Source organism: Felis catus, chromosome D1, assembly GCF_018350175.1.
Source record: "Felis catus isolate Fca126 chromosome D1, F.catus_Fca126_mat1.0, whole genome shotgun sequence".
Classification (NCBI taxonomy): Eukaryota; Metazoa; Chordata; class Mammalia; order Carnivora; family Felidae; genus Felis; species Felis catus.
The window spans coordinates 53991436-54013969 of NC_058377.1; the positions used below are offsets into that span (position 1 = coordinate 53991436).

The 22534-nt window shown below is 38.0% G+C and overlaps 1 protein-coding gene across 2 annotated transcripts in view; it reads left to right on the forward strand.

Moving 5' to 3' along the window:
- The window catches only part of GAB2 (GRB2 associated binding protein 2), a 189388-nt gene that overhangs the window by 34862 nt on the left and 131992 nt on the right, over window positions 1-22534 (forward strand). The window lies entirely within an intron of this gene.

The window sequence follows — 22534 nt, forward strand, 5'->3', positions numbered from 1 at the left end:
TGCTCCCCATCTTCCACACTAAAGTGCTTGCGTGTTGACCTGGAGAAGCTGGAGAACACATTTCTGAAAATAGCTTTTTACTTAAAGTGGTGAAACGGTTGTAGCAAGAGCTGCATGGCCTATATTTGAATCCCACCACTTAGTACCTGGGCAGCATATTCTGTGCCTCATGCATGAAGTGAGGCTATTGATAGAACCTAGCTCACAGTGTTTGTTTTAAGGATTAAATGAGTTGATATATAAAGCACTTAGAACAGAGTGTGGTACACAGCATGTCATTTATCAGTGTTAGCTCTCTATTAGAAGTGTTGTGGTTTGTCGTCATTAGTGAGCTCTTCTGATTAATGCCAAAGCAGGCAGCCTTTTTGCTTAAGGAATCTTCATTTGGCTAGTTGGGATCACATCTGGGATGTATGCGCTTGGCTCTCAAAGGGGTTAAACCTGTCCTAGTGTAATCTAAGGCAGAAATAAATTACTTATGATCTGGAAATACAGTTGTAAGGGGGAAGCAGTCTCCCTGTCTCATCCTGTCCACACACCTATTATTAACATTTCCCCCATTAATGTCCCCTAATCATATCTACATGCTGATCTCCCATGGACAGTCAGTGAAGTGGAGTACAGTGTCCACAGTGAAGAGCTAGGACAGCATGGCAGAACTCCAGGGTTGCAGGGCCCCCAGAGAGAATTTGAAGAGCACTGTATGTGACACATCAATCACTAAGTCACAGGGAAATGAAGGACTGCTTACTCTCACTGACTGGGTAAGCTTGATAGGTTGTGGGGTGGCCCAGTGCTGGGGCTCTTTCTCTGTCTCTGTGAAGCTCAAATCAGATTAGTACCTGATTCAGGGATTGGATCTGAATCATTTGTAGTTGATAAATCCCAAGAGTTTGCCCCTACATCAGCAGCCTCCATATGTTGTTAAGCTGTTTAGTGATTGCTCCGGTCTGTTTATGAATCTCTCTTTGTAATTTTTCCATCTATTTGCTCTACAGTTAAATGATTTTTCCATGTAAAACATTTACAGCAAAAACTTCCCCCATGTCTCCGCAACTGAAAAGACATTTTATTCAGAAGCAGAACCTTGGATTTTTCAAACTGTATCTGGATCAAAAGACAAAAGTCCGCCTACTTCAGAATCAAAGTGAACACTTGAAGACTTTGATTTCAAAAAGCTCATAGGATGGATGAGCATATTTTGTAATAGTAGTTTACTCCAAATACCTGAATATTGCCAAGTGTGCAGTGTGTGGCCTACCCTTTATTACAAATATTCCTGTGTGTAAAATAGAATTCTCCTTACAGCAATGAGAACAACATCTGACTACATTTGGTGCTGTTCTTGATAGGAGATCAAGCTTAACAACTGCATTCTGGCATTTATTCCCCTTCTCACCCACTGCTCGTTGTATGCATAGAATGAATAAACCCCTAGCATGTTCTTTCTTGGTTCTTACTTCCCACATGTGTCTACCCACTCACTCGGAGAGAATAACGGGTCTCACCTTCATACTTCAGTAGAACAATGTGTATCCTCCCATTACAGTACTTACCACATTACATAACAGTTGTGTGTGATCCCTCTCCAGCTCTGGTGGAGTATCAGAATCTTGAAGATAGGTATATTCTCATTCATCTTTGTATTTTTGACATTCTGCATGATGCCCAGCACATAATAGACATTCAGCAAATATTTGAATGAATCATCATTTTACACATAAAGAAATGGATGATTAGTGAGGTTTAATGACTTTGACAAGTCAGTGTAGAAATAGGCCTAGAACCCAGTTCTTAAGTACCCCCTCCCCCAGCCTCGTCTTGGGTCTTTCTGTCATAGTAGGTGTTTGTGGACACGGATAGTAAAGTCCTACAAAGACATAATTTTATAATGAGTTCAGAAATGGCACAACAAAAGCCAAACCTATGACATACAAGATTGTATTGTATTGTAAAGCCTTTAAATTTTTGTTTTTCTTTGGGAGTTGAGATGAGGTCATGAGATCAGACAGACACAGTAGTCGAGCATATGGAAAATCTTTATTGAGGAAGTGGTATTTTTAAGTTACAAAACTAAATTGGGATTAACTTGACTTTTTAAGTCACTTACTGGAATGTGTGATTGCACTTGCTCTGTTTATCATATGTTACATTTCGGTATTAGTTCTAGTCAGACCTTCTGATTTGTCAGATCCTTGCCAAATGGTCTCATAGAAGGTAACCTGGGACCGGAATGTTTCACTTAACAAAAGCCAGTCCTTCCACAGGCATGTGTTGATACCAACTGTGTGTCAGGCACTGTGCTAGGCTGGAGCAACAGAGAAGCCCCTTGCCTCACAGGAGCTATTAAGTCAGCTTTCCTCCCTAAATTGAACTAGTGCACAAAGTTGTAAATTTTGTGAAAGAGGTATATGTAGGTAACCTAACAACAAAGGAGTGGGCATGGAAAGGCCCTGGTCAATAACAGTAACAATCATAACTACATTAATTGACTATCATGCCAGGTACTATTCTAAGCAATTTTGCATGCATTACTTACGTATTTGCTTTTGTTTTTCGAAGTTTTCCTTGTCTTGGCCCCTTCAGTATATTAAAGGATTTTTATCTCTGCATTCAAACCTTTGACCTTTTTTGTTTTATGACTTGGGCTGTATTATTTGATCAGAGAGAGTCATTACAACCACCTGGCAGCTTTAGAACTGGATGTTTATATAGTGTATATAACAGGGAAAAGTTATTCATATCACTGTTTACTATTTCCCCCTTACTTTCTCCCTGGTTTCCAAGGGGCATGGACTTTTGCTTTCTGGGTCTTCTCTCAGAACTCTACTTTGTTCTAGTAGGCTGAATGGGGCAAAAATGCCAAAATTAGGAAGACACATAATCTCTGTAATAAAAAATTAAAAGATGAAGAGGAAAGAGAATGCAGATTTACAACTGGGTTTGAAGGTTGGGGGCAGGGTAGGTTGGTGAGTGGGAGACCCTTGAACAACTGTAGTAATTAGTGAGAAGATAAAAAGTGTGGATTATAACTTTGATTGCTTTTATACCCATTGAGAAATGCAAATAAAGACTGGAATTTTTTTTTTTTTTTTTTTTTTACCTTTAATCAAAGGATTAATGGATTGATGGCTCTAAATACCATTCTGCCCAGGACTAAGGTAATTCCATCGTTGGGATTTATTCAGGTTACACTTACCCTGTCTTTCCACTTTAGCTGGCTTTTTGTCCTTTCAGTGCTTAATAGTTTTTCTGTTTAGGCAAGTAATTGATGAAAGAGGAATTCTTACATTCTTTTTAAGAGTTTTTCCTGAAAGGAAAATTTTAGAGTGAGTCTAGGAAATAACGCAAGCCTTATGTATCCACTGTTGCATCTTAAGGGGATGGTCGAATTTATCTGAAACAGTTATTTTTTGCCATAGGATCAACTAAGACTTGGATATCTTTCTTACTTACTGCAGTCCACTCTACACACAAGCGTATGTGTTGTTTGGGACTCAATTAATACATCTACCCAGATTCCCTTCATTCTGCCTGACCCCCCAGACCCTAGTTGGCTTGCAAAATGGCTAGTCTTAGCTGCTGCTGCTTTTGCCATATTTCCTAACACTGCTGGCTGTCTCGGCCTTCCTCTGAGTGAGGGCTGGGCTCTGGTATAGTCTCTGTTGTGCCCACTGTGGAAAGAGCCACAGCAGCTCAGAGACCGAGGCTCCATCTGACCAGACCTAAACGGGTTCTGGCTGCTCCTACCACTTCCAGATTCAGAGGTAGAGTGTGTTCTTCCCCAGTGAATATCCAGAGGGGCTGAGTAGCACTGACAAAGGCTGGGTAGCCTGACAAAAAAGTTGGAAGCTGGGAAGGGAAGGAACCAACCAGTAAATTGCACACTGTCTGCTTTTTTCCTCCTCCCCTCCCCATTTCCTCACACACACTATTCTCAGATACAGTAGTTCTGTATAGTTTATCCTGAAACATTCTTGATCTTGCAGTTGGTTGTGTTTTCATGTTAACCTATAGCCAGTTTATTAATACATAGCCTTGTGTTTGCTTTCCTTCCTACTCTGTCTTGCTAACCTTTATTCCTTCTGTGCTCTGGAATTTCAACACCTGAGTAAAAGCCAGGTAAGTTTTGCCGTAGGCTCTGTTTTCTAGGGAACCTGGACAGGGTAGTATTCAATGAAAAATAAATATCTTTTCCATCTCAGACCCTTGCCCAATTTACCCTTGTTATTTTCTAATGTATTTAACAATATAATAGTAGGTAATATTTGAATGCTTATGTGCCAGACTTTAAGTCCTTATGATTAATGTACACCACAACCCTATGAGATAAAATAAACCATGGAGATAGTTCCATTTGAACATTAAGAGATCAATTGCATTTATTTTTTAAAGGAATGACTATCACTTTTGTTAAAATAACACATATTCATTATAAATTGAGAATGGTGAAAAATCCAGACAAAGCAAAAACTCACCCAGATCTCACCCCAAATAACCATTAAGCAAATAACATTCCATGCAGTTCTCATGAACCTCTAGTTTTCACAACAACTGTGTAGTGTTGCATAAATGTAAGTGCCTTTGTTATTTCCATCATTTGCTGGCATATGAAACACGTTTCTTTCCCTCCAGTCCCAAAATTGCATCCTGATATTACCTTGTGTCAAATGCACATGTATTGCCAATGGAAATCTCTGGGCCAAAGCAAAAGATACTCAACAGCAAGGTGAACTGTGATTTCTCTGAGGATAATGAGAACACAAAATACCATAGAGATACAAGTTTCACATCCTAGAGTTTTATTTATTTTTTAAATGCTAATTCATTTTTTGAGAGAGAGACAGAGAGTGAGTGGGGGAGGGGCAGAGAGAGAAAGAGAGAGAGAGAAGACAGAATCCAAAGCAGGCTCCAGGCTCTGAGCTGTCAGCAGAGCCTGACTCAGGGCTCAAACTCATGAGTCGTTAGATCATGACCTGAGCTGAAGTCGGACACTTAACTGACTGAGCCACCCAGGCACTGCAAACATCCTAGAGTTTTAGAACCAAAGAAACCATAGGGGATCAGAGGTACATTTAGGGTGATTCCATTACATTTTTTTTAATTTTTTTTATTTTTAGAGAGAGAGAGAGTGTGTGTGTGTTTGTGGGCAAGGGAGAGGAGCAGAGGGAAGGAGAGAGAAAGAATCTCAAGCAGGCTCCACCATCACTGTGGATCTGGACATGGGGCTTGATCCCATGACCCTGGGATCATGATCTGATCCGAAATCAAGAGTCAGACGTTCAACCAATTGAGCCACCCAGGCACCCCCATTCCATTCCATTTTAGATTTAAATTTTGCTACACTAAGGCATGGCTCAAAAGTAGTAGAGGCACTGATTTATCATTAAGATCATGTACACTATAAAACCACCCCAGATGAAGGGCAACAGACCCCTATTTTGAAAGCAGGGGTGACTCAGTTTCTAGTGTAGTGAATGCCACTGATTGATTAAGAGAATCAACTGGAGACCAGCAGGGATGGAGTTTTCCTGTCACTGGGGATGAACTACTTAACTTTGAAGATGATTTTCTAGGACCTGAGGTGAAGATTAAACCTTTTACAATGAAATTTTTTTCTTGTTTTCTTTTTTTGTTTGTTATGCTGTATAGTTCATTTCTATAGGTGTAGAGTCATTTTCATTAAATATCAGCTTCTGGGGCGCCTGGGTGTCTCAGCTGGTAAGGCATCCAACTTCAGCTCAGGTCTTGATCTTGCAGTTTGTGGGTTCTAGCCCCGCTTAGGGCTCTGGGCTGTCAGCTCAGAGTCTGGAGCGTGCTTCGGATTCTGTGTCTCTGTCTGTTTCTACACCTCCCCCACTAGCACTCTGTCTCTGTCTCTCTGTCTCTCTCAAAAATAAACATTAAAAAAATTTACAAAATAAATACCAGATTCTATTAGACTCCACTGTTTCTTCTCTGACTTGCTATGTACAAATACTGAAATTCTTGCTTTATATAGTGTGCTTTGTTCCAATTTTTATTAAAGCATTTGCTTATATTGTGGCTACCTGTATAGTAATTGGTGTACATTTATTTTAGATTTTAGCATGTTTTTTCATCACCAGTACCATATTTCACTGATTTCTGGGCAAATGTGACTTAGCTATAAAATCAATGTCTAGTAGAATTTTTGAGTCAAAGAATTAATGAAAGTTAAAGTGAATTTAAATTTTAATAGATGTTGTCAACTCACCTTTGAAAGAAATGATGAGAAATAAAGAATGACTGAATGGGTTCATTTTTTTTCATATATTTTCAAGGTTTCGGGTTTATTTTGTTTTGTTTTGTTTTGTTTTGTTTGCCTAGAATAGGCATAAAGTCCCTGTTTTGAGAATTTGAGGTGACAGAACTTTTGTGAATATCTTTCCAGATAGCAAGCCTATTTCAGAGCATATGGGAATTAGTCATATTAATGAGCAGTGTTAATCTGTTGACTGATCAAACAAACCAGCAAGGCAGTGGCTTAGATAACATTGCTGTTTGTGGACTTTCTGGTTGAAGAAAGAAATCTTGCCATTCGTAGCAAAGAAGTACCTAGACAAGTGTCCACAGGACAGTGTAGCCATAAGTGCTGTGAGAAATCAAGAAACAATGAGAGAATCAAGAATACAAATATTCTGGGGTATTTTCTGAAGGAGGCTTTCACCTCCTTGATGCTTGCCCAGACCTCCTTAGCTAGAACTCTTTCCTTCTCAAGTCCTGTAGCACTTAGTTTAAGACATTTGTATATAGTGACTATGTCTCTAAACCAAAAATCATGGTACATTGTTGTAATACAAAGGTCATAAGCTGGTATCTTTCGCCTGAATTCCATCCACAGACTGTCTTTCTTTGCCTGTAGCGTTTTAAACAATTTTAATCAGTTATAGGTTATTAAAAGGTGAGATATTTTACATGAAATTTTCAATGTCCAGATCTGGGAACACTGGGCCTAAATTTTTGCTTTGCAGCAATTAATTAGAAGTGTGAGGCAGCTGCCCACATTAGCCAGAGACTATAGGCTTTTAGATTCACTGTATTCTCTCCCCTCCCCCACCTTGGATCACCTGTGTATATACCTGCTTGGCTTTTTACCTCTCTCAAACGTATGCCCTCTGAAGGCAGGATTTTTGTCTGTTTTGTTCCACTGCTTTTTCCTCATGACCAGAATGTTGTCTGGCACATAGTAGGTTAAAGAATATTGTTTTCTTTTTCTTTATTTTTTAATGTTTATTTATTTTTGAGACAGACAGACACACACACACACACACACACACACACACACACACACACACACACACACACACACACACACAGAATGTGAGTGGGGAGAGGCAGAAGGAGAGGCAGTGGGAGACACAGAATCTGAAGCAGGCTCCAGGCTCCAGGCTCCAAGCTGTCAGCACAGAGCCCAATGCAGGGCGGGAACTCACCACAAGATCATGGCCTGAGCCAAAGTCCGGCGCTTAACCGACTGAGCCACCCAGGTGCCCCAAGAATATTGTTTGATGGAAAGAATGAATTTTGACTCTTGGTCTAACTTTGTGGGGGGAAATGAGACAAAGGTTTTGATTTTCAACTCTTCTAGAGAGGGATAATGTTCCCCTTAACCCTTTAGGCATTATATATGGCTTAGCATTATAAGAGACCTGCCTTGTAGTATTTTGTATCCTTAATAATACCATACACATAGTGGATGTTTAAGTATTCTTTGAATGATTGGCAGAATTTTTAAGTTTCTCATGAAAAAGAACTTTGTGGGGGCGCCTGGGTGGCTCAGTCGGTTAAGCGTCCGACTTCAGCTCAGGTCACGATCTCGCGGTCCGTGTTCGAGCCCCACGTCGGGCTCTGGGCTGATGGCTCAGAGCCTGGAGCCTGCTTCCGATTCTGTGTCTCCCTCTCTCTCTGCCCCTCCCCCGTTCATGCTGTGTCTCTGTCTCAAAAATAAATAAACGTTAAAAAAAAAAGAACTTTGTGAATAAAGGCAGGGATATTAACTGAATTTGTTCTAATGGGGGGTCATGAAATGGCACATTTGAATTTCCAGCTATATTTTCTCCAGACCCTCAGCCCCAATTATATTCTGTTCACTATCAGAGTTTTGGACAGTCCTGACCCCTATTCTTTAGTAGCAGGATAAATTACTCTTCCTTCCTTACTCTGTGCCTACTCTTAGTTCTTATACTCTCCTGGAGAACTTGTCTCCTACCATCAGTCTGTGATTTCCACATAGTCTGTTTGGTTTATTTTTGTATACCCAACAGCTAATATTTATAACATCTGTGCACCAACTCTGTATAAACACTGTGCTAGGAATTTACTAAATGTTTGAATTTAGTTGCATTGGTATTAGGAGTTGAATTAAAGCTTTTACACAACTTTACAGTTTATAAAACATTTCTGTATTGTCTCATTTGATCTTGAAATCAACTCTGAGAGCTGCAGATGAGAAAATCAAAGCCAGAGAACCGGTGACTCGTGTAGAGTCACAGGGCAGGAGTGACTGAACATCCAGGCTGCACTTTGCCAGTTAGTGGCTGAACATTCACTAAATTATGGTACATAGATAGGAAGGGATAGAATTGTGGAAGACTTGTCATTCTTGGCTGAGCAGTTTGGACCTGTGTCTTGAAATAAGGGAAAGGGAAATGTTTCTTGATAACTTATTTTTGGATGAGGGCTCTTGGCCATACAAGGCTTTATCCCCTCAATCTGGACGACAATAGCATTCCTTAGGGGGGTGAGAACGATGATGAGTTGCTTGCCTCACCCAGATTCCATTCCTACCTCCCAGAATTTTCCCTGTTTCCACCCAGCTCTTATGTACAATCAATTCCAATCAGTGGCTGTACTCTACTTTTTGGATCAAGGAATACCCCTCCCTTCTCTGTCTTCCTCCTTAGGGCTTTGGATAGGAGTCCTTTAATTGCTGTTGACTAAAGAGCTGGAGGCCAGCCCCTGCATACCGGGAATGCCAGTGGCTTTGTTAGCTGAGGAGGGCACTGCATTAGTACCGCCTGCCGCCTGCCTGCTAAATCCCAGAGCAGGTGGAGGAAATCTAATTAGCACTTAGTAAGCTAAGGCCTCTTGGAGAATTTCTGATAAAGAAAAGGTCAACGTAAAGGAGAAGGAACACAGAGAGACTTCGTTTTCCTAGTGCGAACTTTCTGAACCGAACTGGGTATGGAATAAGCTAGATTCTAATCCTTGCTTTACCAGTGGCTTTTTGGCCCCTGGCAAGTCCCTCTATTTATCTGAGGTTTCATTTTTCTGGTCTATGTCTACTCCTTTGCTAAACCGTCTTTCCTAAACAAATATTTGTTTTGTAAGAGTAGAAGGAACCTCAGATCATCAATTCACTACCACCTGGGAAGTTTTTCCCAGAATTCACATTCACATCTCACTCTGTATCAGTAGATGCATAGTAAATATGTACAGTTTGGCGAGTTTCCCAGGAAAATTTTATAATATTCTTGGTTTATGCTTTTTGGAGAACTTAGCCACAAACAGCAGGCTTGAGGCTAGCAGAGTGTTTCCTCTGCACATAGTAGTTGCTCAGCGATATGTTTGGAGGGGACTTTTCCTGGGATGTCAAGTGGGGAGCTAGAATTGGCATTCCAATTAGAGGCAATAGAGAGAAGCACATTATAGACCATCCCAAGCATTAAGTATTTTACAAAATGGGGTTGAGAGTTGTTATTGAGTGTGAAGTCAGTGGTAGTTGTGACTAGCATTAAAAAAAAAAAAATAGAAGAGAGAATAGCATGCATTGTATCCAGTAAGGACATCTAATGAAACTTAAATTTATGAGTACTGTGCTGCAGTTTTAAAAGAATTTCTTGTTGGATTGTGGTCAAGGCCATCCATCTAGATAGATATCTGTATTGAAGTAAAGAGACTCCATAAGGGGAAGGACTGTCGAGAAACCATGTGGAAAAGACACCAGTCTTTACCCAAGCTGTTTGAGCAAATCACATTTTCTTCTGAATTTCATATTCTTATTTCTCATTGCCCTGAATATCCTCTGCCTGACTCCCCCTGTCCCTGCCCTATACACACATCTACTTGGCAAGACTTAAGTCAAATGTCCCTTCTCTAGCACATGCCTGATTCTAGAATATAGTGGGTACTTAGAAGTACATGTTAAATGAGAACTTTCCCTCAAATTTCCAGGTGCTTTGTTGGGAGAGGGGTCTCCACTCAAACCTCTATTTATAGCTTTTTAAAAGATATATTTCTGTTTCTGTTCTCCTGGAGAACAGACACTGCTTTATTAGTCTGTGTATTCCCAGTACTTAATATAGTGCTTGGTATATAATAGGTGCTTCATAAATGTTGGAATATTTTTGAAGGGAATGTGTAAAGATGATTCAATAAAACACTGAGCACTTACTAGGCATGTGGTAGGTGCTGGGATAGATAAAAAATATGTATAAAAGAACAACATCTTCCCCTAAAGAGCTTAGAGATTAAGAAATTGAAGCATAAGCACATAGAGTTGCTGACAAAGTCATTAGTATTAGTGTCTGGCTATAATGGTCACTGTGCAGATAAGGTGTAACTTACCATTTTTACATTTGTATATGATCACCAAAACCAGACAAGAAGCATGTTTCTCTACCCTGATTTATTTTCTCAGGAAGTGAGTGAGAAACCTCCTTTCCCATGTGATCTAGCAGTTCCAAAGTGCATTAATTTGAGGAGCCAAAAGGAGAGCCTCACCCTTTTTATATCAATTACTGAAAGGTTGTTTAAAATCTCCCATGATGATAATGGATTTGTCAGGGATAGCAATTCTTGCAGTGTTAGCAATTCTTGCTTTATATATTTTGAGGCCAATATTTTAGAATTAGATATCTTCTCTACCTTTGAACCTCCTGTTTTCAAAGTGACCCTTTTGCTTTAATGTCTCTTTACTTAATATAAGTCATATAACCATAGTGTCATTTTTTTTTGAATAGTGTGTATGTCTCGTGTAATTTTTTCCAAACTTTGACTTTCAACCTACTTGTGTTCTTATATTTTAGGTGCATCTTTTAAGAACAGTATATAACTCGATTGTGTTTTTGTTTAGCCTGACAGTCTTTGTCTTTTAACTGAGAAGTTTAGGTAATTGATGTTTATTATGGTTAATACAACAGTGCGACGGTCTTTGTCTTTTAATTGAATTTAATTGATTAACATTTATTGTAATTAAGGAAATATTTCGTTTTGTTTCTCATATTGTTTTGCCTTCTGTGTGTTCTTGCCTTTTGGATTAAGTATTTTACTTTTTCTAATTTTATTTTTACTCCTCTACTAATTTGGAAATTATACTCTGTTTGCTTTGTTAACATATTCTATTATGCAAACTTACAAAGATTTTTAAATGTGTAATAGATAATACTTTAACATGGTTTTAATGCCAAATATTTTGAAAGTATACTATGAAGAGTATAACTTCTTTCTCTCCCCATCTGCTTAATTCCAATCCATGTGTGTGTGTTTATAAAATAAATAAATAAATAAATAAATAAATAAATAAATAAATAAATATATATATATATATATATGTTGCCCTATATATTCAACATAGGTTATAAATATAAATACAAATATGTAGATACTCTCTTTAACTATTTCATACAAATGGCAGCATAAGGCACAATTTTATGTTTAGCCTTTTTTGCTTAATAGTTCATCTTGATACTCTTTTCCATGTTAGTACATAAGGAGTTTCCTTCTCTAGTCCTTTCTTTTGTGTTTTTTTTAACAGTCAACTGGTATTTCATGAATTAATGGGACCATAACAAAATGTCTTTGATGGACATTTACATTGTTTTTCATCTTATTCCTTTAAACAGATCTGCAAAATGTACGTATGTCATTGTGCACATGTATTAGTTTGTCTCACAGTAAATTTCTAGAAAGGAATTTCTTGGTTAAAGGATAAATAGTATTAGAATTTTAATATACTATATGTAACTTTGCCACAGTACCCTCCAGAGGGTGTGTGATTATTTCTACTCCCACCAGAAGTGTATGAAAGTGTCTGTTTTCCCACAGTTTTGTCCACATAGTTACCGAACTTCTGGATTTTTGCCAGTCCAATGAAATAGTATTTCAGTGTAGTTTTAATTCATATTTCTTTTTCTGTAAATAATTTGTTCATATGCTTTGCTTATTTTTCCACAGAGCTGTTAGTCTTACTAATTTATAGGACCTCTTTAAGAGATCAGCCTTTTATAATAGAAATTGCAATTTTTAGAACAGTATTTATGATTCTAACCCAGTTTATCATTTGTTTTCTTGCTTTGCCTATAGGGTGTGTGTGTGTGAGTGTGTGTGTGTGTGCGCGCGCGCACATGTGTGTACACACTTGTGTGCTTGTTTGTTTATGTTGCCATGCAGGATTTGTAGGTTTTTGTGTAGTCACTCTAATGATTTTTCTTTTTTATGGCTTCTAGACAGCGTGTAATAGAATGAGTTTCCCACTCGGAAGTTATAAAAGAAATTGTACTGTGCTTTATTTTTATTACTTTTATAGTTGCATTTTATATTATGTTTAAATCTCTGCTTTGTTTGAAATATATACTGATCTGTGCTTAGAGGGACAGATTCACCTTTGTCATTTAAATCTCAAATGCCAAGAGACTCTTAAAAACTGAGAACAAACTGAGGGTTGATGGGGGGTGGGAGGGAGGGGAGGGTGGGTGATGCGTATTGAGGAGGGCACCTTTTGGGATGAGCACTGGGTGTTGTATGGAAACCAATTTGACAATAAATTTCATATATTGAAAAAAAAATCTCAAATGCCATCTTAAATCTTTTTCTCACAATTTGAAATGCCACATCTATCACAACCTAAATATTTTATGCATTAGTACCCATTTGTGGATTTACAATATATTAAATTACAATGGTTGGTCTGTCTGTATATATGGCAACACACTTTGTTTTAACTAATGAGGTTTTATAGTATGGTTTTATCATATAGTTGCCTAAGTTTCCCGTTACTGATATTCTTGTTTATTTTTCTGTATGAACCTTAATAACTACCTTTTGTATTAAAAAAAAAAAAGTTGGTATTTTTACTGAGTTCATGTTAAATTTATAAATCCACTTAGGGAGAATTGAGCTGTTATTAGCTCATACATTCTAATTTGGCCTAAAGTAATATTCTTTCTGTATTAGTTTCTTGCAGTTACTATATAAAATTACTACAAATCTGTTGGCTTAAGACGATAGAAATTTAATCTCTCACAGTTCTAGAGGCCAGAAGTCCAAAACAAGGTGTCACAGGGCTGTGCTCCCTCTGAAGACTCTAGAGAGAATCTTTTCTGTGCCTCTCCCAGTTTCTAGTGGCTCCAGATGATGGTGGCTCTGTCATTCTGTTCTCTCTCTCCATAGTCACATTGTCTCCTCCTTTTCTGTGTCTTCTTTGTGTGTCTGTTCTAACTCTACCTCTCCTTCAGAAGAGTACATGTGATTGCATTTAGAGCCCACCTGGATTATCCAGGGAAAGTGCCTCCTCTCAAAATCTTTCACTTAGTCACATTTTTGCCATAGAAGATAATATTCACAGGTTCCAGGGATTAGAGTGCAGATGTAGGTTTTGGAGGAACCACGATTCAATACACTACACTATCCTTCTGAATTACATAAGAATCATAGAATAGTTAAACTCCTACCACTTCTCTTGTGTTCTTGTTCTCTAATATTTTAATTCTATCTTGTTTATTTATAACCACACCAGTTAAGTAGTATTCTTGTTTCACACTGGCAGTGTGCAGATTTCCCACATATTTATCAATATCTTTGCTCATGTGTGTTTCCTTTTAGTTTAGATATTCCACATGGGATCATTTTCCTTCTTCCTCAAGTACATCCTTTAGAATTGCCTGTAGTGATGGTCTGTATGTGGCAGTCTCTCTGTTTTCTCTCAATGATGGTTTTATCTTTCTTTCATTATTGAAAGAGCATTATTAGCTGTAGACTTCTGCACTGACATTTAATATTTTTAAGATTTTATTCTTAGAACAGTTTTGGGTACAGAGCAAAATTGAAGAGAAGGTACAGAAATCTCCCATATAACGCCTACCCTTACACATGCATACACTCCCCTGTTATCATCATCCCCCATCAGAATGGTGCATTTTTTAAAATTGCTGCACCTGCATTAATATAATCACACAAAATTACATAGTATATATTATGTACACACTCTTGGTGTTGTACATTCTGTGGGTTTGAACAGATGCATCATGACATGCATCCGCCATTATGATATCCTACAGAATATTTTCACTACCCTGAGAATTCTCTGTGCTTCTCCTATTCATCTCTTCCCCTGTCCCCTAACCTCTGGCAACCATTGATCTCTTTACTATCTCCATAGTTTTGTTTTCTCCAGAATGTCATTTGTTGAAATCATATAGTTTGTAGCCTTTTCAGATTGGCTTCTTTCACTTTGTAATATCCATTTAAGATCCCTCTGTGTCTTTTCATGGCTTTTGATAGTTTATTTTTTTATTGAGTTATATTTGACATAACACTGTATAAGTTGAAGGTGTTCAACATAGTGATTTGATACATTTATTTGCAGTAAATGTACATATAATTGCCATAGCAATGGCTAACACCTCTATCTTGTCACATAATTACCATTTCTCCTGTGTTTGGAATAGTTTGTGTGTTTTTAGTGCTGAATAATATTTTGCTGTCTGAATGTACCATAGTTTATCCATCCACCTTTTGACATTGTGGTTGCTTCCAGGTTTGGACAGTCATGAATAAAGCTGCTATGAATATCAGTGTGAAAGTTTTTATATAGACATAAGTTTTCATCTCCTTTGGGTAAATTCCAAGGAGCATGATAACTGGATCATATACTAAGAGTATGTTTATTTCATAAGAAACCACCAAATTGTTTTCCAAAACAGCTGTACCATTTTGCATTCCCCATCATCAGTGAATGAGAATTCCTGTTGGCACCACCCCACCAGCATTTGGTGTTGTCAGTGTTCTGGATTTTGGCTATTATAGTAGGTGTGTAATGGTATCTTATTGTTTTAATTTGCATTTCCCTGATGGCATATAACATGCAGCATCTTTTCATATGCTTATTTGCCGTTTGTTTATCTTCTTTAATGAGGTATGTGTTAAGGTCTTTGGCCCATTTTTTAAATCAGGGTATTTATTTCCTTATTGTTGAGGGGGTTTCTGATTTTATTTTTATTTTATTAAGTTTTTTATTTTAATTCCAGTCTAGTTAACATACAGTGCTGTATTAGTTTCAGGTGTACAATACAGTGATTCAACAATTCTGTACATTATTCGGTGCTCATCATGATAAATGTACTCTTTAATCCCCATCACCTATTTCACCCCATTCCCCACCTGCCACCTTTCTGGTAACCATCAGTTTGTTCTCTATAGTTAAGTGTGTGCTTCTTGGTTCACCTCTCTCTGTCTCTTTTTCCCCCCTCTTTGCTTGTTTGTTTTGTTTCTTAAAATCTACATATAAGTGAAATCACATGGTATTTGTCTTTTCTCTGACGGACTTACTTGTGTTAGCATTATACTCTCTAGCTCCATCCATGTTGGTGCAAGTGGCAAGATTTCATTCTTTTTATGATATATATATATATATATATATAATTTTTAATGATATATATATGTAATTATATGTGAGAAATATATATCACATCTCTTTTATCCATTCATTTATCAATGGACCCTTGGCTGTTTCCATAATTTGGCTCTTGTAAATAATGCTGCAATACATATAAGGGTGCATGTATCCTTCTGACTCAGCACCTTTGTACTCTTTGAGTAAATAGCCAGTGGTGAGATTACTGGATCATAGGGTAGTTCTATTTTTAATTTCTTAAAGAACCTCCATACTGTTTTCCACAGTGGCTGCACCAGTTTGTATTTCCACCAGTAGTGCAAGAGGGTTCCTTTTTCTCCACATCTTCACTAACACTTGTTTGTCATGTTTTTGATTTTAGCCATCTGACAGGTGTGCAGTGATATCTCGTAGTTTTGATTTGTATTTCCCTAATGATGAGTGATGTTGAGCATCTTTTCCTGTGTCTGTTGGCCATCTATCTCTCTTCTTTAGAGAAATGTCTGTTCATGTCTTCTGCCCATTTTTTAATTGGATTGTTTGGTTTTGGATGTTGAGTTGTATGAGTTCTTTATATATTTTGGATACTAACCCTTTTTTGGATATGTCATTTGTAAATGTCTTCTCCCATTCAGCAGTTTATCTTTTAGTTTTGTTAGTTATTGCCAGATATTGAATTCTTGTATGACATTTTTTTTCTTTCAGTACTTTAAATATATCATTTCACTGCCTTCTGGCCTCCATGATTTCTGATGAGAAATCAGCTATTAATCATTTTGAGGATCCTTTGTATACAATGAGTCTCTCTTACTTTGTCTTTTGACAGTTTGATTTTAACGTGTCTCAGTGTGGATCATTTTTCCCCCTTTTTGGTGCAGAAACCTTTTATTTGGATGTAGTCCCAATAGTTTACTTTTGTTTTTATTTCCCTTGCCTTCAGGAGAAGTATCTAGAAAGATATTGCTACGACCACTGTCAGAGAAATTATGCCTGTTCTCTCTTCTAGGATTTTTATGATTTCAGGTCTCATATTTAGGTCCTTAATCCATTTTGAGTTTATTTATGTGTATGGTGTAATAAAGTGGTCCAGTTTCATTCTTTTGCATGTAGCTGTCCAGTTTTCCCCAACAACATTTGTTGAAGAGACTGTGTTTTTCCCATTGCATATTCTTTCCTCCTTAGTTAAAAGATTAACTGACAATATGATTGTGGGTTATTGTTGAGTTTTAAGAGTTCCTTTGTGTGTTTATCAGATGCATGTGTTAAAAATATTTTCTCCCTGTCTGTGGTTTGTCTTTTCATTCTCTTGACATTTCTTTTTTTTCACACATTGAAAATATTATTCTGTGGTCTTCTGGATCTTGCTGTTGAAAAGTCAGCTGATAGTCTAATGCTGTTCTTTTGTAGGTGATCTCTGCTTCTCTTTTAATATCTTAATTTTTGTCTTTGGTGTTCTTAAGTTTCATTACAATATGTTGCTTATTTCTATTTATCTTGCTTGACATTTGTTCAACTTCCTGGATATGAAGATTGGTGTTCTATCAGTGATTCTGGGAAAATTCTCAGCTGTTAGCTATTTGAATAATGCCTTCCTCCATCCTCTTTAACTCATTCTTGAACTTCAGTTAAAAGATTAGACCCTTTTACTATATCATCTATGTCTCTTAAACTCTCATATTTTTCATGTCTTTATTTCTTAGTCACATTCTATGGAATTTTTTTGGATCACTCTTCCAGTTCATTGTTATCTTTTGTTGTTTTGTTTTGTTTTGTTTTAGCTGTGTCTAATCTGCTGTTTAACCTGGCCATTGACTTTTTCATTTTAATTATAATTTCATTTCAGGAAGTTCTGTTTGGTTTGTTTTCAAATGCACTTGTGTTTTGTTTTTGTTTTTTATACTCTCTTGTTCTTGCTAATTTTTGGCAAGCCTCTCTTTTAAATATTAGAATATAATATTCATAAACCTGTTATATTGTGTATCTAATTCCAATATCTGAAGTCTTTGAGGATCTGATTTTACTGTCTGTTTTTCCTGATTCTCATTCATGTGGCTTATTTCTGGGTGTGTGTTTTGTGTTTTGTTTTTAAGGTCTAATGTTTCTCAAGACTTTACCTGTAAAAAGTATGTGAGACCTGAGTTAAGCTTTTATTCCACCAGAAAGGATGAGGAGTTGCTTCTACCAATAGTCTGAAGACATAACTAACTGGACTACTTTTAGATCTTCACTTAAGATTGCATGGATTTGGGGGCACGTCGGTTAAGCGTCTGACTCTTGGTTTCTGCCCAGGTCATGATCTCATGATTGGATTAATGAGTTCAAGCCCCACATCAGGCTCTGCGCTGATGGTGTGGAGGCTGCTTGGGATTCTCTGTCTCCCTCCCTCTTTGCCCCTCCCTCACTCACACTCTCTCTCTGTCTCTCTCAAAAATAAATAAACATTAAAAAAAAAAAAAGATTGCATGGATTTGGTCACAAACCTTCACTAGAGCCAGCTTTTAGTTAGAGATTCTAAGAGACATTTTTCCTTCTCTACTGGTTAAAAGAAGACAGTTTCTTTATGGTCTCTTTCAGTGCTACAGGTTTGTGATTCATCTATGCACCAAAGGTATAGTCTCTTGGTATCCCAAGTGTATAAGGGGCTTCATATATGATTGTGAGCCCTGAGCTCTACCTTCTATTACCCACACCCAAGCAATCATTGCACACCCCTATCCCAACCACTGGAAAACCCTATTCTGCTTTTGGTCTGTATGATTTTGACTACTCGAGGTACTCCATATAAGTGGAATCATAGGGAATTTTCCCTTTAATGTCTGGCTTGTGTCACTTAGTATAATGTTTTCCAAGTTCATCCATGTTGTAGTGTGTACCAGAACTTCCTTTTTAATGTGGCTGAATAATCCAATATATGAATAAACCATATTTTATTTGTCCTTTTATTGCTGATGGACATTTGGGTTGTTTCTGTCTGCTTTCATTTCATTTGATTTTTGTTCTGTGTACATTCCTTACTTCACAGTTCAGCATGATGCATTTTAAAAATTATTTTTTAGGAATATTTTATTTAGCTTTTTATTTTTCATTTTTATTTATTTTAGAGAGAGAGCATGCAAACAGGGGAAAGAGTTGGGGAGGGAGGGAGAGAGAGAGAGCAAAAAAGAATCTTAAGCAGGCTCCACGTTCATTGTGGAGCCCGACATGGGGTTTGATCCCACAACTCTGGGATCATAAGAATCAGACACTCAACTGACTGAGCCACCCAGGCACCCTTATGTAGCTTTTTAAATTGTTTTCTTTGGGAGGGTTAATTAAGAGGATCTAACCACCTTACTCCTGGAAACCAAAGTCTTATACCTTCTATATGAAGACCAGAAGACAACTGTAGAGAACACATTTTTTACATTCTTTATTTTATTTAAAAAAAATTTTTTTTAACGTTTATTTATTTTTGGGACAGAGAGAGACAGAGCATGAACGGGGGAGGGGCAGAGAGGGGGGGAGACACAGAATCGGAAACAGGCTCCAGGCTCTGAGCCATCAGCCCAGAGCCTGACGCGGGGCTCGAACTCACAGACCGCGAGATCGTGACCTGAGCTGAAGTCGGACGCTTAACCGACTGCGCCACCCAGGCGCCCCTACGTTCTTTCTTTTAGGCCACTATATAAAGAAAATTCTGAGATATGTGGCAAATTAATATATTTGTCTGGTAGGTAATTTTTTCCTTATCTATGAGAAAACCTTTAGAATATCATAAGAAAACTCATCTCTTGCTTGTAGGATTTGGCATTCCTGGTGTGCTTTTTGTGCCATACTCCACCCACCCCTGCATGCCCCAATATCCAATGGTGGCATTTGAAACTTTTACAAAGATATCAAAATCACAGACTGGGTGAAAAGCTTTCATTCTACCCTCTCTCCTCTGCCACTGTGTCTTGAAGATGAGTTGGCCAAGGTTAGGTGACGGACTCAGGTTCATAGAAGGAGTCTGTGACAGTTAGAACTTTGGTTCTGTCCAAGTGTAGCATGTACTGCTATGTCCTTTCTCTATTTGGGGAGACTCTCTGTGATCTGTTAATGAGTTCAGAGTTTGGTCTTATGAGAAGTTGCTATGGATTTTGATGAAGATGATCTGACACTGATATATGGGTCAGAGTAGAGGCAAAAATCCTCATCAGATTAACTGCTTGAAGACCAGAGTTGACCTTTCGAATTTTACTCCACTCCTGTCTCCCCTATTCATAGAGTCTTTTTAGATAATAGAATGTTAGAGCTGAAGGAACCCTTGTGATCTTTTGGTCCAGTCCCAGATTGCCTTCAAGGACCTTTTGGGATCTTCTGCCTGGGAGCTTTGCTATTCTTTACAGGTGAGAAACTGGAACCTAAAAGATGCAAATGATTTCCCCAAGGTCACATAAGGTGTTTATAGCAAAGCCAGACCTATACCCAGGTGTCCTAATTCCTATTCTAGCAGAGGATTTCCATCACACTAATGAATTTAACTTTATTCCTGATCTTCAACGATGCTCTGCTTTCACGATCTGTGTTTTAAGATTGTGAAATGTCCTAGGGGTGGTTTGACTTTGAGAATAAGCCAGAACCTGAAGGGTTAATAGAAATTGAACAATGAAGGGAGCTTCTTTCCCCTCTCCCTGACTGGGGAGCTGCTGGGATGTTTCACTTGCACCGCATGTGTTCCATTATGGTATAATGATGTAATTACCAGTAATGCTGCTAGAGTAGTGGTGGAGAGGCAGCATTAAGGAAAAGACTAGCCCCGTTCTCTCCTAAGAGCCATTTCAGCCTACTTCAGTCTATTAGATTGAAGATGCTGGAAGGCGAATGGCTTCAGCAGAAGAAAAGGTCAGATTTAAAAGCTTTTCTGGGCACGGTATTTATTGTTGCTTTTTTGACCTTCAGAAAAATCCCCTGTGTGTTTGTCCTTGATTCTTGCCTTTCCCATTAATGCTTGAAAGCTGCATTGCTGCTGGATGGGCCAGGTCTTTGGCATAGATGGTCTTGTATGCAGTGTTATTTGAGAAGGTATAGCCCCCATCCAGATTTCTAGGCCTGTTGCCTTTCATACCATTATAGTGTCAGAAGTCTTCTTCATTCTTGAATGTTTTAGTTTTCAGTATCTCTGTATATATATATATGTATAAAATATTATGTATAAGTTACATATATATTACATATGTAATATATGTAAAATATATATGCATATATACACAAACTCTTCTGTAAATCTACTTAGATGTAAACAACTTATGAGATAATACTTTAAAATACAGAAGAATAAGAAATAAGACCTATTACCTTGGGCAGATCACTTAACCTTTCTGTGCATTTCTTCTGAAACATATAGCCTGCCACCTGATGATTATGAGGAAGTAATCATGGTCTTGGAAACATGACAGACACTTCCAAAAGTCTTCCTGTTTGGAGACGTGGGATGTGCCCATTATACTTTCAGTGATGTCATATACCTGCTGGAACCAAGATACTGAGCTCATATGGACTATGAGACATACAGAATGGGAAGGTGTCAGTTCCTACTCTCAGGGAACTTTACCTTTATATATTAATTTGATTAACACAAAGGAAAACATTGGTTAGAATTGTAGAAAAGTAGGGGCACCTAGGGGGCTCAGTTGGTTAAGCATCCAATTTTGGCTCAAGTCATGATCTTGTGGTTCATGAGTTCAAGCCCACGTCGGGCTCTGTGCTGACATCTCAGAGCCTGGTGCCTGTTTTGGATTCTGTGTCTCCCTCTGTTTCTGCCCCTCCTCCACTTGTGCTCTGTTTGTCTCTCAACAATGAGTAAACTTTTAAAAACAAACAAAAAAAAAAAAAGAATTGTGGAAAAGTAGTTTTTATGTAGGTTATAAGAAGGCAAAAAAAAAAAAAGTTTTGCTTACCTCAGTGCTTCTCAGAGTGAGTTCCCTGGATCAGTAGCATCAGCATCATATAGGTGCCTATTAGAAGTGCAAATTCTTGGAGCACCAGGGTGACTCATTTGGTTGAGAGTTTGACTCTTGATGTTGGCTTGGGTTGTGATTTTGTGGTCCTGGGATAGAGCCCCTTATCAGGCTCTGCACTGGACATGGAGCCTGCTTGGGATTCTTTCTCTCACTCTCTCTCTACCTCTCCCTGGCTTTGGCATATGCTGTCTCCCTCTTTCTCAAAAATAAACATTAAAAAAGAAGTGCAAATTCTCAAACCCCAAGCTAGGCCTACTGAACCATAAATTGTAGGGGTGGGAGCCTATAATCGATGTTTTATAACCCCTTTAGTGATGGAGATACATACTGAAGTTTGAGAACCACCGCCTATTTTATGACTTAGTATTGAGCCATTTGATAATGTAAAATCCTTTATGGTTGTCTAGAGCTGCAGTAACCACTAGCCACAGGGATATTTAAATTTAAATAAATTAAAACAAAGTAAAATTATAAATCTAGTCTATTGGCTGCACTGCCACATTATAAGTGCTCAATAGACATACGTGGCTAGTGTCTACCATACTGGATAGCGCAGATGTAAACATTTTTGTCATCATAGAAATTAATGGTGAGCTCAGGGCAGTTGTCCTCAAACTTTGGCATGAATCAGATCACTTGGAAGACTTAGTAAAACATAAATTGCTAGACTCCACTACAAGGATTTCTGATTCAGTAGGTCTGGGGTTTGGCTAGAGAAATTATTTTTCTGATTTTTCTAAATTTCCGGGTCATGCTGATGCTGCTGGTCCAGGGAGCACACTTTGAGAACTGCTGGTATAGAGTAAGGACTCTTGACCTGAAACCTGTAAATCTTTTATAGTTGAAGACAAAATATTGCATGTATCCACATGATAAAAGTTACAGGAGGGGTGTCTGGGTGGCTCAATCAGTTAAGCTTCTG